This window comes from Triticum dicoccoides, chromosome 2A (genome assembly GCF_002162155.2).
Source record: "Triticum dicoccoides isolate Atlit2015 ecotype Zavitan chromosome 2A, WEW_v2.0, whole genome shotgun sequence".
Classification (NCBI taxonomy): Eukaryota; Viridiplantae; Streptophyta; class Magnoliopsida; order Poales; family Poaceae; genus Triticum; species Triticum dicoccoides.
Genome location: NC_041382.1, coordinates 13,002,048 through 13,015,654, shown reverse-complemented (window position 1 = coordinate 13,015,654; position 13,607 = coordinate 13,002,048). Strand labels below are relative to the sequence as shown.

Below are 13,607 nucleotides of genomic sequence, written 5' to 3'. Positions count from 1 at the left end.
TAAAGGAGCCAAGGGGGAGGGGGCGGCCGGCCAGGAGGAGGGCGCAGGAGGAGTCCTACTCCTACCGGGAGTAGGACTCCCCCCCCCCTTAATCCTAATTGGAATAGGATTCCCCGAGGGGGAAGAGAGAGAGGGGGCCGGCCACCTCTCCTTGTCCTAATAGGACTAGGGGAGGGGGGCGCGGCCCATCTAGGGCTGCCCCTTCTCTTTTCCACTAAAGCCCACTAAGGCCCATATGGCTCCCGGGGGGTTCCGGTAACCTCCCGGTACTCCGGTAAAATCCCGATTTCACCCGGAACACTTCCGATATCCAAACATAGGCTTCCAATATATCAATCTTTATGTCTCGACCATTTCGAGACTCCTCGTCATGTCCATGGTCACATCCGGGACTCCGAACTAACTTCGGTACATCAAAATGCATAAACTCATAATAACTGTCATCGTAACGTTAAGCGTGCGGACCCTACGGTTCGAGAACAATGTAGACATGACTGAGACACATCTCCGGTCAATAACCAATAGCGGGACCTGGATGCCCATATTGGCTCCTACATATGCTACGAAGATCTTTATCGGTCAGACTGCATAACAACATACGTTGTTCCCTTTGTCATCGGTATGTTACTTGCCCGAGATTCGATCGTCGGTATCCAATACCTAGTTCAATCTCGTTACCGGCAAGTCTCTTTTACTCGTTCCGTAATACATCATCCCGCAACTAACCCATTAGTTTCAATGCTTGCAAGGCTTATGTGATGTGCATTACCGAGAGGGCCCAGAGATACCTCTCCGACAATTGGAGTGACAAATCCTAATCTTGAAATACGCCAACCCAACATCTACCATTGGAGACACCTGTAGAGCTCCTTTATAATCACCCAGTTACGTTGTGACGTTTGGTAGCACACAAAGTGTTCCTCCGGCAAACGGGAGTTGCATAATCTCATAGTCATAGGAACATGTATAAGTCATGAAGAAAGCAATAGCAACATACTAAACGATCGGGTGCTAAGCTAATGGAATGGGTCATGTCAATCAGATCATTCAACTAATGATGTGACCTCGTTAATCAAATAACAACTCTTTGTTCATGGTTAGGAAACATAACCATCTTTGATTAACTAGCTAGTCAAGTAGAGGCATACTAGTGACACTCTGTTTGTCTATGTATTCACACATGTATTATGTTTCCGGTTAATACAATTCTAGCATGAATAATAAACATTTATCATGATATAAGGAAATAAATAATAACTTTATTATTGCCTCTAGGGCATATTTCCTTCAGTCTCCCACTTGCACTAGAGTCAATAATCTAGATTACACTGTAATGATTCTAACTCCCATGGAGCCTTGGTGCTGATCATGTTTTGCTCGTGGAAGAGGCTTAGTCAACGGGTCTACAACATTCAGATCCGTATGTATCTTGCAAATCTCTATGTCTCCCACCTGGACTAGATCCCAGATGGAATTGAAGCGTCTCTTGATGTGCTTGGTCCTTTTGTGAAATCTGGATTCCTTTGCCAAGGCAATTGCACCAGTATTGTCACAAAAGATTTTCATTAGACCCGATGCACTAGGTATGACACCTAGATCGGATATGAACTCCTTCATCCAGACTCCTTCGTTCGCTGCTTCCGAAGCAGCTATGTATTCCGCTTCACATGTAGATCCCGCTACGACGCTTTGTTTAGAACTGCACCAACTGACAGCTCCACCGTTTAATGTAAACACGTATCCGGTTTGCGATTTAGAATCGTCCAGATCAGTGTCAAAGCTTGCATCAATGTAACCTTTTACGGTGAGCTCTTTGTCACCTCCATATACGAGAAACATATCCTTAGTCCTTTTCAGGTATTTCAGGATGTTCTTGACCGCTGTCCAGTGATCCACTCCTGGATTACTTTGGTACCTCCCTGCTAAACTTATAGTAAGGCACACATCAGGTCTGGCACACAGCATTGCATACATGATAGAGCCTATGGCTGAAGCATAGGGAACATCTTTCATTTTCTCTCTATCTTCTGCAGTGGTCGGGCATTGAGTCTGACTCAACTTCACACCTTGTAACATAGGCAAGAACCCTTTCTTTGCTTGATCCATTTTGAACTTCTTCAAAATCTTATCAAGGTATGTGCTTTGTGAAAGTCCAATTAAGCGTCTTGATCTATCTCTATAGATCTTTATGCCTAATATGTAAGCAGCTTCACCGAGGTCTTTCATTGAAAAACTCTTATTCAAGTATCCCTTTATGCTATCCAGAAATTCTATATCATTTCCAATCAGTAATATGTCATCCACATATAATATCAGAAATGCTACAGAGCTCCCACTCACTTTCTTGTAAATACAGGCTTCTCCGAAAGTCTGTATAAAACCAAATGCTTTGATCACACTATCAAAGCATTTATTCCAACTCCGAGAGGCTTGCACCAGTCCATAAATGGATCGCTGGAGCTTGCACACTTTGTTAGCTCCCTTTGGATCGATAAAACCTTCCGATTGCATCATATACAACTCTTCTTCCAGAAATCCATTCAGGAATGCAGTTTTGACATCCATCTGCCAAATTTCATAATCATAAAATGCGGCAATTGCTAACATGATTCGTACAGACTTAAGCATCGCTACGGGTGAGAAGGTCTCATCGTAGTCAACCCCTTGAACTTGTCGAAAACCTTTTGCGACAAGTCAAGCTTTGTAGACAGTAACATTACCATCAGCGTCGGTCTTCTTCTTAAAGATCCATTTATTCTCAATTGCTTGCCGATCAACGAGCAAGTCAACCAAAGTCCATACTTTGTTCTCATACATGGATCCCATCTCAGATTTCATGGCTTCAAGCCATTTTGCGGAATCTGGGCTCACCATCGCTTCTTCATAGTTCGTAGGTTCATCATGATCTAGCAACATGATTTCTAGAACAGGATTACCGTACCACTCTGGTGCGGATCTCGCTCTGGTTGATCTACGAGGTTCAGTAGTATCTTGTCCTGAAGTTTCATGATCATCATCATTAGCTTCCTCACTAATTGGTATAGGTGTCATAGAAACAGTTTTCTGTGATGTACTACTTTCCAATAAGGGAGTAGGTACAGTTATCTCGTCAAGTTCTACTTTCCTCCCACTCACTTCTTTCGAGAGAAACTCCTTCTCTAGAAAGGATCCATTCTTAGCAACGAATGTCTTGCCTTCGGATCTATGATGGAAGGTGTACCCAACAGTCTCCTTTGGGTATCCTATGAAGACACATTTCTCCGATTTGGGTTCGAGCTTATCAGGTTGAAGCTTTTTCACATAAGCATCGCAGCCCCAAACTTTAAGAAACGACAACTTTGGTTTCTTGCCAAACCACAGTTCATAAGGCGTCGTCTCAACGGATTTTGATGGTGCCCTATTTAACGTGAATGCGGCCGTCTCTAAAGCATAACCCCAAAATGATAGCGGTAAATCAGTAAGAGACATCATAGATCGCACCATATCTAGTAAAGTACGATTACAACGTTCGGACACACCATTACGCTGTGGTGTTCCGGGTGGCGTGAGTTGTGAAACTATTCCACAATTTTTCAAATGTACACCAAACTCGTAACTCGAATATTCTCCTCCACGATCAGATCGTAGAAACTTTATTTTCTTGTTACGATGATTTTCAACTTCACTCTGAAATTCTTTGAACTTTTCAAATGCTTCAGACTTGTGTTTCATTAAGTAGATATACCCATATCTGCTTAAGTCATCTGTGAAGGTGAGAAAATAATGATATCCGCCACGAGCCTCAATATTCATCGGACCACATACATCGGTATGTATGATTTCCAACAAATCTGTTGCTCTCTCCATCGTACCGGAGAACGGTGTTTTAGTCATCTTGCCTATGAGGCACGGTTCGCAAGTACCAAGTGATTCATAATCAAGTGGTTCCAAAAGTCCATCAGTATGGAGTTTCTTCATGCGCTTTATACCGATATGACCTAAACGACAGTGCCACAAATAAGTTGCACTTTCATTATCAACTCTGCATCTTTTGGCTTCAACATTATGAATATGTGTATCACTACTATCGAGATCCATCAAAAATAGACCACTCTTCAAAGGTGCATGACCATAAAAGATATTACTCATATAAATAGAACAACCATTATTCTCTAATTTAAATGAATAACCGTCTCGCATCAAACAAGATCCAGATATAATGTTCATGCTCAACGCTGGCACCAAATAACAATTATTTAGGTCTAATATTAATCCCGAAGGTAGATGTAGAGGTAGCGTGCCGACTGCGATCACATCGACTTTGGAACCGTTTCCCACGCGCATCGTCACCTCGTCCTTCGCCGGTGTTCGCTCAATCCGTAGTCCCTGTTTCGAGTTGCAAATATTAGCAACAGAACCAGTATCAAATACCCAGGTGCTACTGCGAGCTCTAGTAAGGTACACATCAATAACATGTATATCACATATACCTTTGTTCACCTTGCCATCCTTCTTATCCGCCAAATACTTGGGGCAGTTCCGCTTCCAGTGTCCAGTCTGCTTGCAGTAGAAGCACTCAGTTTCAGGCTTAGGTCCAGACTTGGGTTTCTTCTCCTGAGCAGCAACTTGCTTGCCGTTCTTCTTGAAGTTCCCCTTTCTTCTTCCCTTTGCCCTTTTTCTTGAAACTAGTGGTCTTGTTAACCATCAACACTTGATGCTCCTTCTAGATTTCTACCTCCGCAGCTTTCAGCATTGCGAAGAGCTCGGGAATAGTCTTGTTCATCCCTTCCATATTATAGTTCATCACGAAGCTCTTGTAGCTTGGTGGCAGTGATTGGAGAATTCTGTCAATGACGCAATCATCTGGAAGATTAACTCCCATCTGAATCAAGTGATTATTATACCCAGACGTTTTGAGTATATGCTCACTGACAGAACTGTTCTCCTCCATCTTGCAGCTATAGAACTTATTGGAGACTTCATATCTCTCAATCTGGGCATTTGCTTGAAATATTAACTTCAACTCCTGGAACATCTCATATGCTCCATGACGTTCAAAACGTCGTTGAAGTCCCGATTCTAAGCCGTAAAGCATGGCACACTGAACTATCGAGTAGTCATCAGCTTTGCTCTGCCAGACGTTCATAACATCTGGTGTTGCTCCAGCAGCAGGCCTGGCACCCAGCGGTGCTTCCAGGACGTAATTCTTCTGAGCAGCAATGAGGATAATCCTCAAGTTACGGACCCAGTCCGTGTAATTGCTACCATCATCTTTCAACTTTGCTTTCACAAGGAACGCATTAAAATTCAACAGAACAACAGCACGAGCCATCTATCTACAATCAACATAAACAAGCAAGATACTATTAGGTACTAAGTTCATGATAAGTTTAAGTTCAATTAATCAAATTAATTAAGAACTCCCACTTAGATAGACATCCCTCTAATCCTCTAAGTGATCACGTGATCCAAATCAACTAAACCATAACCGATCATCACGTGAGATGGAGTAGTTTTCAATGGTGAACATCGTTATGTTGATCATATCTACTATATGATTCATGCTCGACCTTTCAGTCTCAGTGTTCCGAGGCCATATCTGCATATGCTAGGCTCGTCAAGTTTAACCTGAGTATCCTGCGTGTGCAAAACTGGCTTGCACCCGTTGTAGATGGACGTAGAGCTTATCACACCCGATCATCACGTGGTGTCTGGGCACGACGAACTTTGGCAACGGTGCATACTCAGGGAGAACACTTCTTGATAATTTAGTGAGAGATCATCTTATAATGCTACCGTCAATCAAAGCAAGATAAGATGCATAAAAAGATAAACATCACATGCAATCAATATAAGTGATATGATATGGCCATCATCATCTTGTGCTTGTGATCTCCATCTCCGAAGCACCGTCATGATCACCATCGTCACCGGCGCGACACCTTGATCTCCATCGTAGCATCGTTGTCGTCTCGCCAATCTTATGGTTCCACGACTATCGCTACCGCTTAGTGATAAAGTAAAGCATTACATCGCGATTACATTGCATACAATAAAGCGACAACCATATGGCTCCTGCCAGTTGCCGATAACTCGGTTACAAAACATGATCATCTCATACAATAAAATTCATCATCATGCATTGACCATATCACATCACAACATGCCCTGCAAAAACAAGTTAGACGTCCTCTACTTTGTTGTTTGCAAGTTTTACGTGGCTGCTACGGGCTTAAGCAAGAACCAATCTCACCTACGCATCAAAACCACAACGATAGTTTGTCAAATAGACTCCGTTTTAACCTTTGCAAGGACCGGGCGTAGCCACACTTGGTTCAACTAAAGTTGGAGAGATAGTCGCCCGCAAGCCACCTATGTGCAAAGCACGTCGGGGGAACCGGTCATGCGTAAGCGTACGCGTAATGTTGGTCCGAGTCGTCTCGTCCAACAATACCGCCGAACCAAAGTATGACATGCTGGTAGGCAGTATGACTTATATCGCCCACAACTCACTTGTGTTCTACTCGTGCAAATAACATCAAACCATAAAACCTAGGCTCTGATACCACTGTTGGGGAACGTAGTAATTTCAAAATTTTCCTACGCACACGCAAGATCATGGTGATGCATAGCAACGAGTGGGGAGAGCGTTGTCTACGTACCCACGCAGACTGACTGCGGAAGCATTGACGCAACATAGAGGAAGTAGTCGTATGTCTTCCCGATCTGACCGATCCAAACACCGTTACTCCGGCACCTCCGAGTTCTTAGCACACGTACAGCTCGATGACGATCCCCGGGCTCCGATCCAGCAAAGCGTCGGGGAAGAGTTCCGTCAGCACGATGGCGTGGTGACGATCTTGATGTTCTATCGTCGCAGGGCTTCGCCTAAGCACCGCTACAATATGATCGAGGTGGAATATGGTGGCAGGGGGCACCACACACGGCTAAGGAATGATCTCAAGGATCAACTTGTGTGTTTAGAGGTGCCCCCTTGCCCCTGTATATAAAGGAGCCAAGGGGGAGGGGGCGGCCGGCCAGGAGGAGGGCGCAGGAGGAGTCCTACTCCTACCGGGAGTAGGACTCCCCCCCCCCTTAATCCTAATTGGAATAGGATTCCCCGAGGGGGAAGAGAGAGAGAGGGGCCGGCCACCTCTCCTTGTCCTAATAGGACTAGGGGACGGGGGGCGCGCGGCCCATCTAGGGCTGCCCCTTCTCTTTTCCACTAAAGCCCACTAAGGCCCATATGGCTCCCGGGGGGTTCCGGTAACCCCCGGTACTCCGGTGAAATCCTGATTTCACCCGGAACACTTCCGATATCCAAACATAGGCTTCCAATATATCAATCTTTATGTCTCGACCATTTCGAGACTCCTCGTCATGTCCGTGATCACATCCGGGACTCTGAACTAACTTCGGTACATCAAAATGCATAAACTCATAATAACTGTCATCGTAACATTAAGCGTGCGGACCCTACGGTTCGAGAACAATGTAGACATGACTGAGACACATCTCCGGTCAATAATCAATAGCGGGACCTGGATGCCCATATTGGCTCCTACATATTCTACGAAGATCTTTATTGGTCAGACCGCATAACAACATACGTTGTTCCCTTTGTCATTGGTATGTTACTTGGCCGAGATTCGATCGTCGGTATCCAATACCTAGTTCAATCTCGTTACCGGCAAGTATCTTTTACTCGTTCCGTAATACATCATCCCGCAACTAACCCATTAGTTGCAATGCTTGCAAGGCTTATGTGATGTGCATTACCGAGAGGGCCCAGAGATACCTCTCCGACAATCGGAGTGACAAATCCTAATCTCGAAATACGCCAACCCAACATCTACCATTGGAGACACCTGTAGAGCTCCTTTATAATCACCCAGTTACGTTGTGACGTTTGGTAGCACACAAAGTGTTCCTCCGGCAAACGGGAGTTGCATAATCTCATAGTCACAGGAACATGTATAACTCATGAAGAAAGCAATAGCAACATACTAAACGATCGGGTGCTAAGCTAATGGAATGGGTCATATCAATCAGATCATTCAACTAATGATGTGACCTCGTTAATCAAATAACAACTCTTTGTTCATGGTTAGGAAACATAACCATCTTTGATTAACGAGCTAGTCAAGTAGAGGCATACTAGTGACACTTTGTTTGTCTATGTATTCACACATGTATTATGTTTCCGGTTAATAAAATTCTAGCATGAATAATAAACATTTATCATGATATAAGGAAATAAATAATAACTTTATTATTGCCTCTAGGGCATATTTCCTTCAACAACAACTTATATCTCATCACGTCTTGACCATATCACATCACAACATGCCCTGCAAAAATAAGTTAGACGTTCTCTACTTTGTTGTTGCAAGTTTTACGTGGCTGCTACGGGCTTAAGCAAGAACCGTTCTTACCTACGCATCAAAACCACAACGATAGTTTGTCAAGTTGGTGCTGTTTTAACCTTCGCAAGGACCGGGCGTAGCCACACTTGGTTCAACTAAAGTTGGAGAAACTGACACCCGCCAGCCACCTGTGTGCAAAGCACGTCGGTAGAACCAGCCTCGCGTAACCGTACGCGTAATGTCGGTCCGGGCCGCTTTATCCAACAATACCGCCGAACCAAAGTATGACATGCTGGTAAGCATTATGACTTATATCGCCCACAACTCACTTGTGTTCTACTCGTGCATATAACATCAACACATAAAACCTAGGCTCTGATGCCACTGTTGGGGAACGTAGTAATTTCAAAAAAATTCCTACGCACACGCAAGATCATGGTGATGCATAGCAACGAGAAGGGAGAGTGTGGTCTACGTATCCTCGTAGACCGAAGCGGAAGCGTTGACGCAACGTAGAGGAAGTAGTCGTACGTCTTCCCAGTCCAACCGATCCAAGCACCGTTACTCTGGCACCTCCGAGTTCTTGGCACATGTTCAGCTCGATGACGCTCCCCGGGCTCCGATCCAGCAAAGCTTCGGGGAGGAGTTCCGTCAGCATGACGGCGTGGTGACGATCTTGATATTCAACCGTCGCAGGGCTTCGCCTAAGCACCACTACAATATGACCGAGGTGTAATATCGTGGAGGGGGGCACCGCACACGGCTAAGGAACGATCACGAAGATCAACTTGTGTGTCTATGGGGTGCCCCCTGCCCCCGTATATAAAGGAGTGGAGGAGGGGAGGGCCGACCCTCTCTATGGCGCGCCCTAGGGGAGTCCTACTCCCACCGGGAGTAGGATTCCCCCTTTCCTAGTCCAACTAGGAGTCCTTCCATGTATTAGAAGTAGGAGACAAGGAAGGGGAAGGGAGAAGGGAAGGAAGGAGGGGGCGCAGCCCCTCCCCCTAGTCCAATTCGGACTAGGCCTTGGGGGGCGCGCGGCCTGCCCTGGGCAGCCCCTCTCTCTTTCCCGTTTGGCCCAATAAGGCCCAATACTTCTCCCGGCGAATTCCCGTAACTCTCCGGTACTCCGAAAAATACCCGAATCACTCGGAACCTTTCCGAAGTCTGAATATAGTCATCCAATATATCGATCTTTACGTCTCGACCATTTCGAGACTCCTTGTCATGTCCCTGATCTCATCCGGGACTCCGAACTCCTTCGGTACATCAAAAATCATAAACTCATAATATAACTATCATCGAAACCTTAAGCGTGCGGACCGTACGGTTCGAGAATAATGTAGACATGACCGAGACACGTCTCCGGTCAATAACCAATAGCGGGACCTGGATGCCCATATTGGCTCCTACATATTCTACGAAGATCTTTATCGGTCAGACCGCATAACAACATACGTTGTTCCCTTTGTCATCGGTATGTTACTTGCCAGAGATTCGATCGTCGGTATCCAATACCTAGTTCAATCTCGTTACCGGCAAGTCTCTTTACTCATTCCGTAATACATCATCCCGCAACTAACTCATTAGCTGCAATGCTTGCAAGGCTTAAGTGATGTGCATTAGCGAGAGGGCCTAGAGATACCTCTCTGACAATCGGAGTGACAAATCCTAATCTCGAAATACGCCAACCCAACATGTACCTTTGGAGACACCTGTAGAGCTCCTTTATAATCACCCAGTTACATTGTGACGTTTGGTAGCACACAAAGTGTTCCTCCGCCAAACGGGAGTTACATAATCTCATAGTCATAGGAACATGTATAAGTCATGAAGAAAGCAATAGCAACATACTAAATGATCGGGTGCTAAGCTAATGGAATGGGTCATGTCAATCAGATCATTCATCTAATGATTTGATCCCGTTAATCAAATAACAACTCTTTGTCGATGGTTAGGAAACATAACCATCTTTGATTAATGAGCTAGTCAAGTAGAGGCATACTAGTGACACTCTGTTTGTCTATGTATTCACACATGTATTATGTTTCCGGTTAATACAATTCTAGCATGAATAATAAACATTTATCATGAAATATGGAAATAAATAATAACTTGTTTATTGCCTCTAGGGCATATTTCCTTCAGGTGCCTCTGCACTCTGCTTGCTGGCCGACCACCACCTTCGGTTTGACATTGAAGGTCTTCAGCCACAGGCCGAAGTGGGGCCTGATGCGGAGGAAAGCCTCGCACACGACGATAAACGCCAAGATGTTGAGGATGAAATTGGGTGCCGGATCATGAAAATCCAGCCCGTAGTAGAACATGAGCCCGCGGACAAATGGGTGGAGGGGAAATCCCAGTCCGCGGACAAAGTGGGTAAGGAAAACTACCCTCTCATGAGGTCCAGGCGTAGGGATGATCTGCCCCGCATCTGGCAGCCGGTGTGCGATATCCGCGGCCAGATATCCGGCTTCACGTAGCTTAGTGATGTTCCCCTCCGTGACGGAGGAGACCATCCACTTGCCTCCCACTCCGGACATGCTTGGAGAGGTTTGAGGAGAAGGACGCAAAATTGGGCGCTGGAGCTTGAGTGTGCGAGAATGGATAAGCGAGGAGGAAGAAGACGTGGGTAAAAAGGGTGAATCTTTGTCCCCTTTATAAGGGCGGAAGAGGCGATACGCCTCCCCACTTGCCTGCTAAAATCGCTTATTTCCCAAGCGCCGTAATTGATGGCGCGGTTGGGTTACCCACGTCCGTATTGATGCGAATCCCGTAATAAGGGGGACACAATCTCTGCCTTGACAAGACGTGTCAAGAAAACCGTGTCAAGAAAACCGACTCACAATATGTGCGGTGCTGGTTGAGAAAAACGGTTTGAATAATGACCGGGCCATGACATGATGTCGTGCTATCAAAACGTGTCAGTAGATTAGATTTGTGGAAATATCATTCTCTCTATGGTGGTATTTGGAACTTGTTTTGCAGAGCCGGACACTATCCTTGTGTTCAATATCTTCTATGGAGTATTCGAAGGAGGAACCCGCCTTGCAATGCCGAAGACAAATCTGCGCATCGGACTCATCATCATTGAAGCCTGGTTTAGGGGCTACTGAGGGAGTCCTGGATTAGGGGGTCTCTAGACAGCCGGACTGTTGGACTATGAAGATACAAGATTGAAGACTTCGTCCCGTGTCCGGATGGGACTCTCCTTGGCGTGGAAGGCATGCTTGGCAATACGGATATGTAGATCTCCTCCCTTGTAACCGACTTTGTGTAACCCTAGCCCCCTCCGGTGTCTATATAAACTGGAGGGTTTAGTCTGTAGGACAACATACAATCATACCATAGGGTAGCCTCTACGATCTCGTGGTAGATCAACTCTTGTAATACTCATATCATCAAGATCAATCAAGTAGGACGTAGGGTTTTACCTCCATCGAGAGGGCCCGAACCTGGGTAAACATCATGTCCCCTGCCTCCTGTTACCATCCACCTCACACGCACAGTTCAGGACCCCCTACCCGAGATCCGCCGGTTTTGACACCGACAGACATGCAACCTACTCTCTTTGTAACTAGCTTGAAGAAAAGTCTTATATTGTGAGACGAAGGGAGTAACAAGCAATGCTTCATTTCAGGTGACAAATCGCAGATCAGGAAGAGGTACATGCACCTAACGGAGGAGATTCTACAGGACAACCCCAACATGTGCGCCTACATGGCGCCGTCTCTGGACGCGCGCCAGGATATTGTTGTCGTGGAGGTCCGGAAGCTCGGGAAAGCGGCGGCATAGAAGGCGATCAAGGAGTGGGGCCAGCCGCGGTCTAAGATTTTTAGAAGAACAAGGAGGCTCCTCCCGGTTCCATTAACCAGAATGAAACCATACAACGTTTTTTGTTCGAAAAAGCTACTGAAAACTAAGGTTCACCATTCAGACTAAAAACAGAAAAATTACACCCCTGCTCGATAGGAGCCAAAGGACAAATGAAAGCACACCGGAAGCAACACAGACGCATGTCAACCAGTGATCACACCACACGACTCGCTCGCTCCCCTCCTCTTGAGTGGTGGCGCCAGGGTCGCCTAGGGTGACCAGCATATTGCGAGGGTGGACACGGGGCTGTTCACCATGGTCTTGCTGTCGGTGTCACGCTTCTTGGCCGGAGAAGAGAAACCGCCGTCTTCGGAGATCTTGAGGTTGTCCCAGCGTACCCCAGTATCCAGTCCAGGGTTCTTCAGCCACATGATATCATCAGGGGTTGTTGGAGTAGCCTTGCTAGCGCACTCAAGAACTCTTCCACGCGGGCTTTGCTTGTTTCTGGAATCAGAATCACCCAGGACTTGAGCTTCCTGTGTATCAGTCTCTCCATACCTGATTGATAGATGTCCACATGGTGTTATTAAAAATCATAGAGTTCCTATATTTCCATAAACACCAAAGGACAGCAGAACTAACTACGTTCAAAACTAAATTCTTTTTATTAGAGATCCAGAGTCGGGCCACAGCTTCAAAGTTTGCACCCAAGTTTTTCTGGAAAAAGAGATTGACAAACGACCATATATTTTTAGCTACAACACAGTCAAAAAATAAATGATGGTTTGTTTCTTGCTCCGCGCAGAAGACACAATCAAGTGGTTTGGTTATATGCCTTTTCTGAGGTTGTCTCTTGTCATCAGTTTGTTTTGGGAAAACAACCAAAGGAAGACATGAATCTTCGGGGGCACTGCCAGTTTCCAAACCGCTGACAGAAATAGGGGTCGCACCCCTCTAAGGGCATCTCCAGCCGTGCCCCCAGGAAGGCCTCCCCAGGCGTTTTTTTGCACCGGCGCCGAAAAATCGGCCCAGTCGCGCCCCCAGGAGCCCGATTTTTGCCAGCTTGGGCCGAAAACAGTGCCGGCGGACCCAGGCCGAACCCGGCGCGCTGGGGGGCGCCCGGGGGCGCCGGGGCAAACTATTTTGGTGTGAAACAGCCGCGGGCCCGCCGCGTCAGGGACACGGCTCTCTTCTCGCCCTTCATCATCCTCATCGCCTCATTTCCCGCGGCGAATCAATGCCAAAGCTGTCGCGCTGCCGCGCCGGTCAGCCTGCACCATTGATGCCTCACGGGCGGCGCAGTGAAGACCGGATGACGCGCGTTCGTCGCCCTCCCTCGCCCGCCACGCATAATCATGGCGGCTCGCGCACGGGCGGCGCCTCGGCCTATATAAGACGCGCCCCAGCACACTCGGCGACTCGCACTCTCTCGCCGTCGTCGTTCCT

The 13,607-nt window shown here is 46.5% G+C and overlaps 1 pseudogene; it reads left to right on the top strand.

Annotated features, from left to right (window-relative positions):
• LOC119352756 overlaps window positions 1-13,607 on the top strand; it is a 46,508-nt pseudogene that overhangs the window by 15,078 nt on the left and 17,823 nt on the right.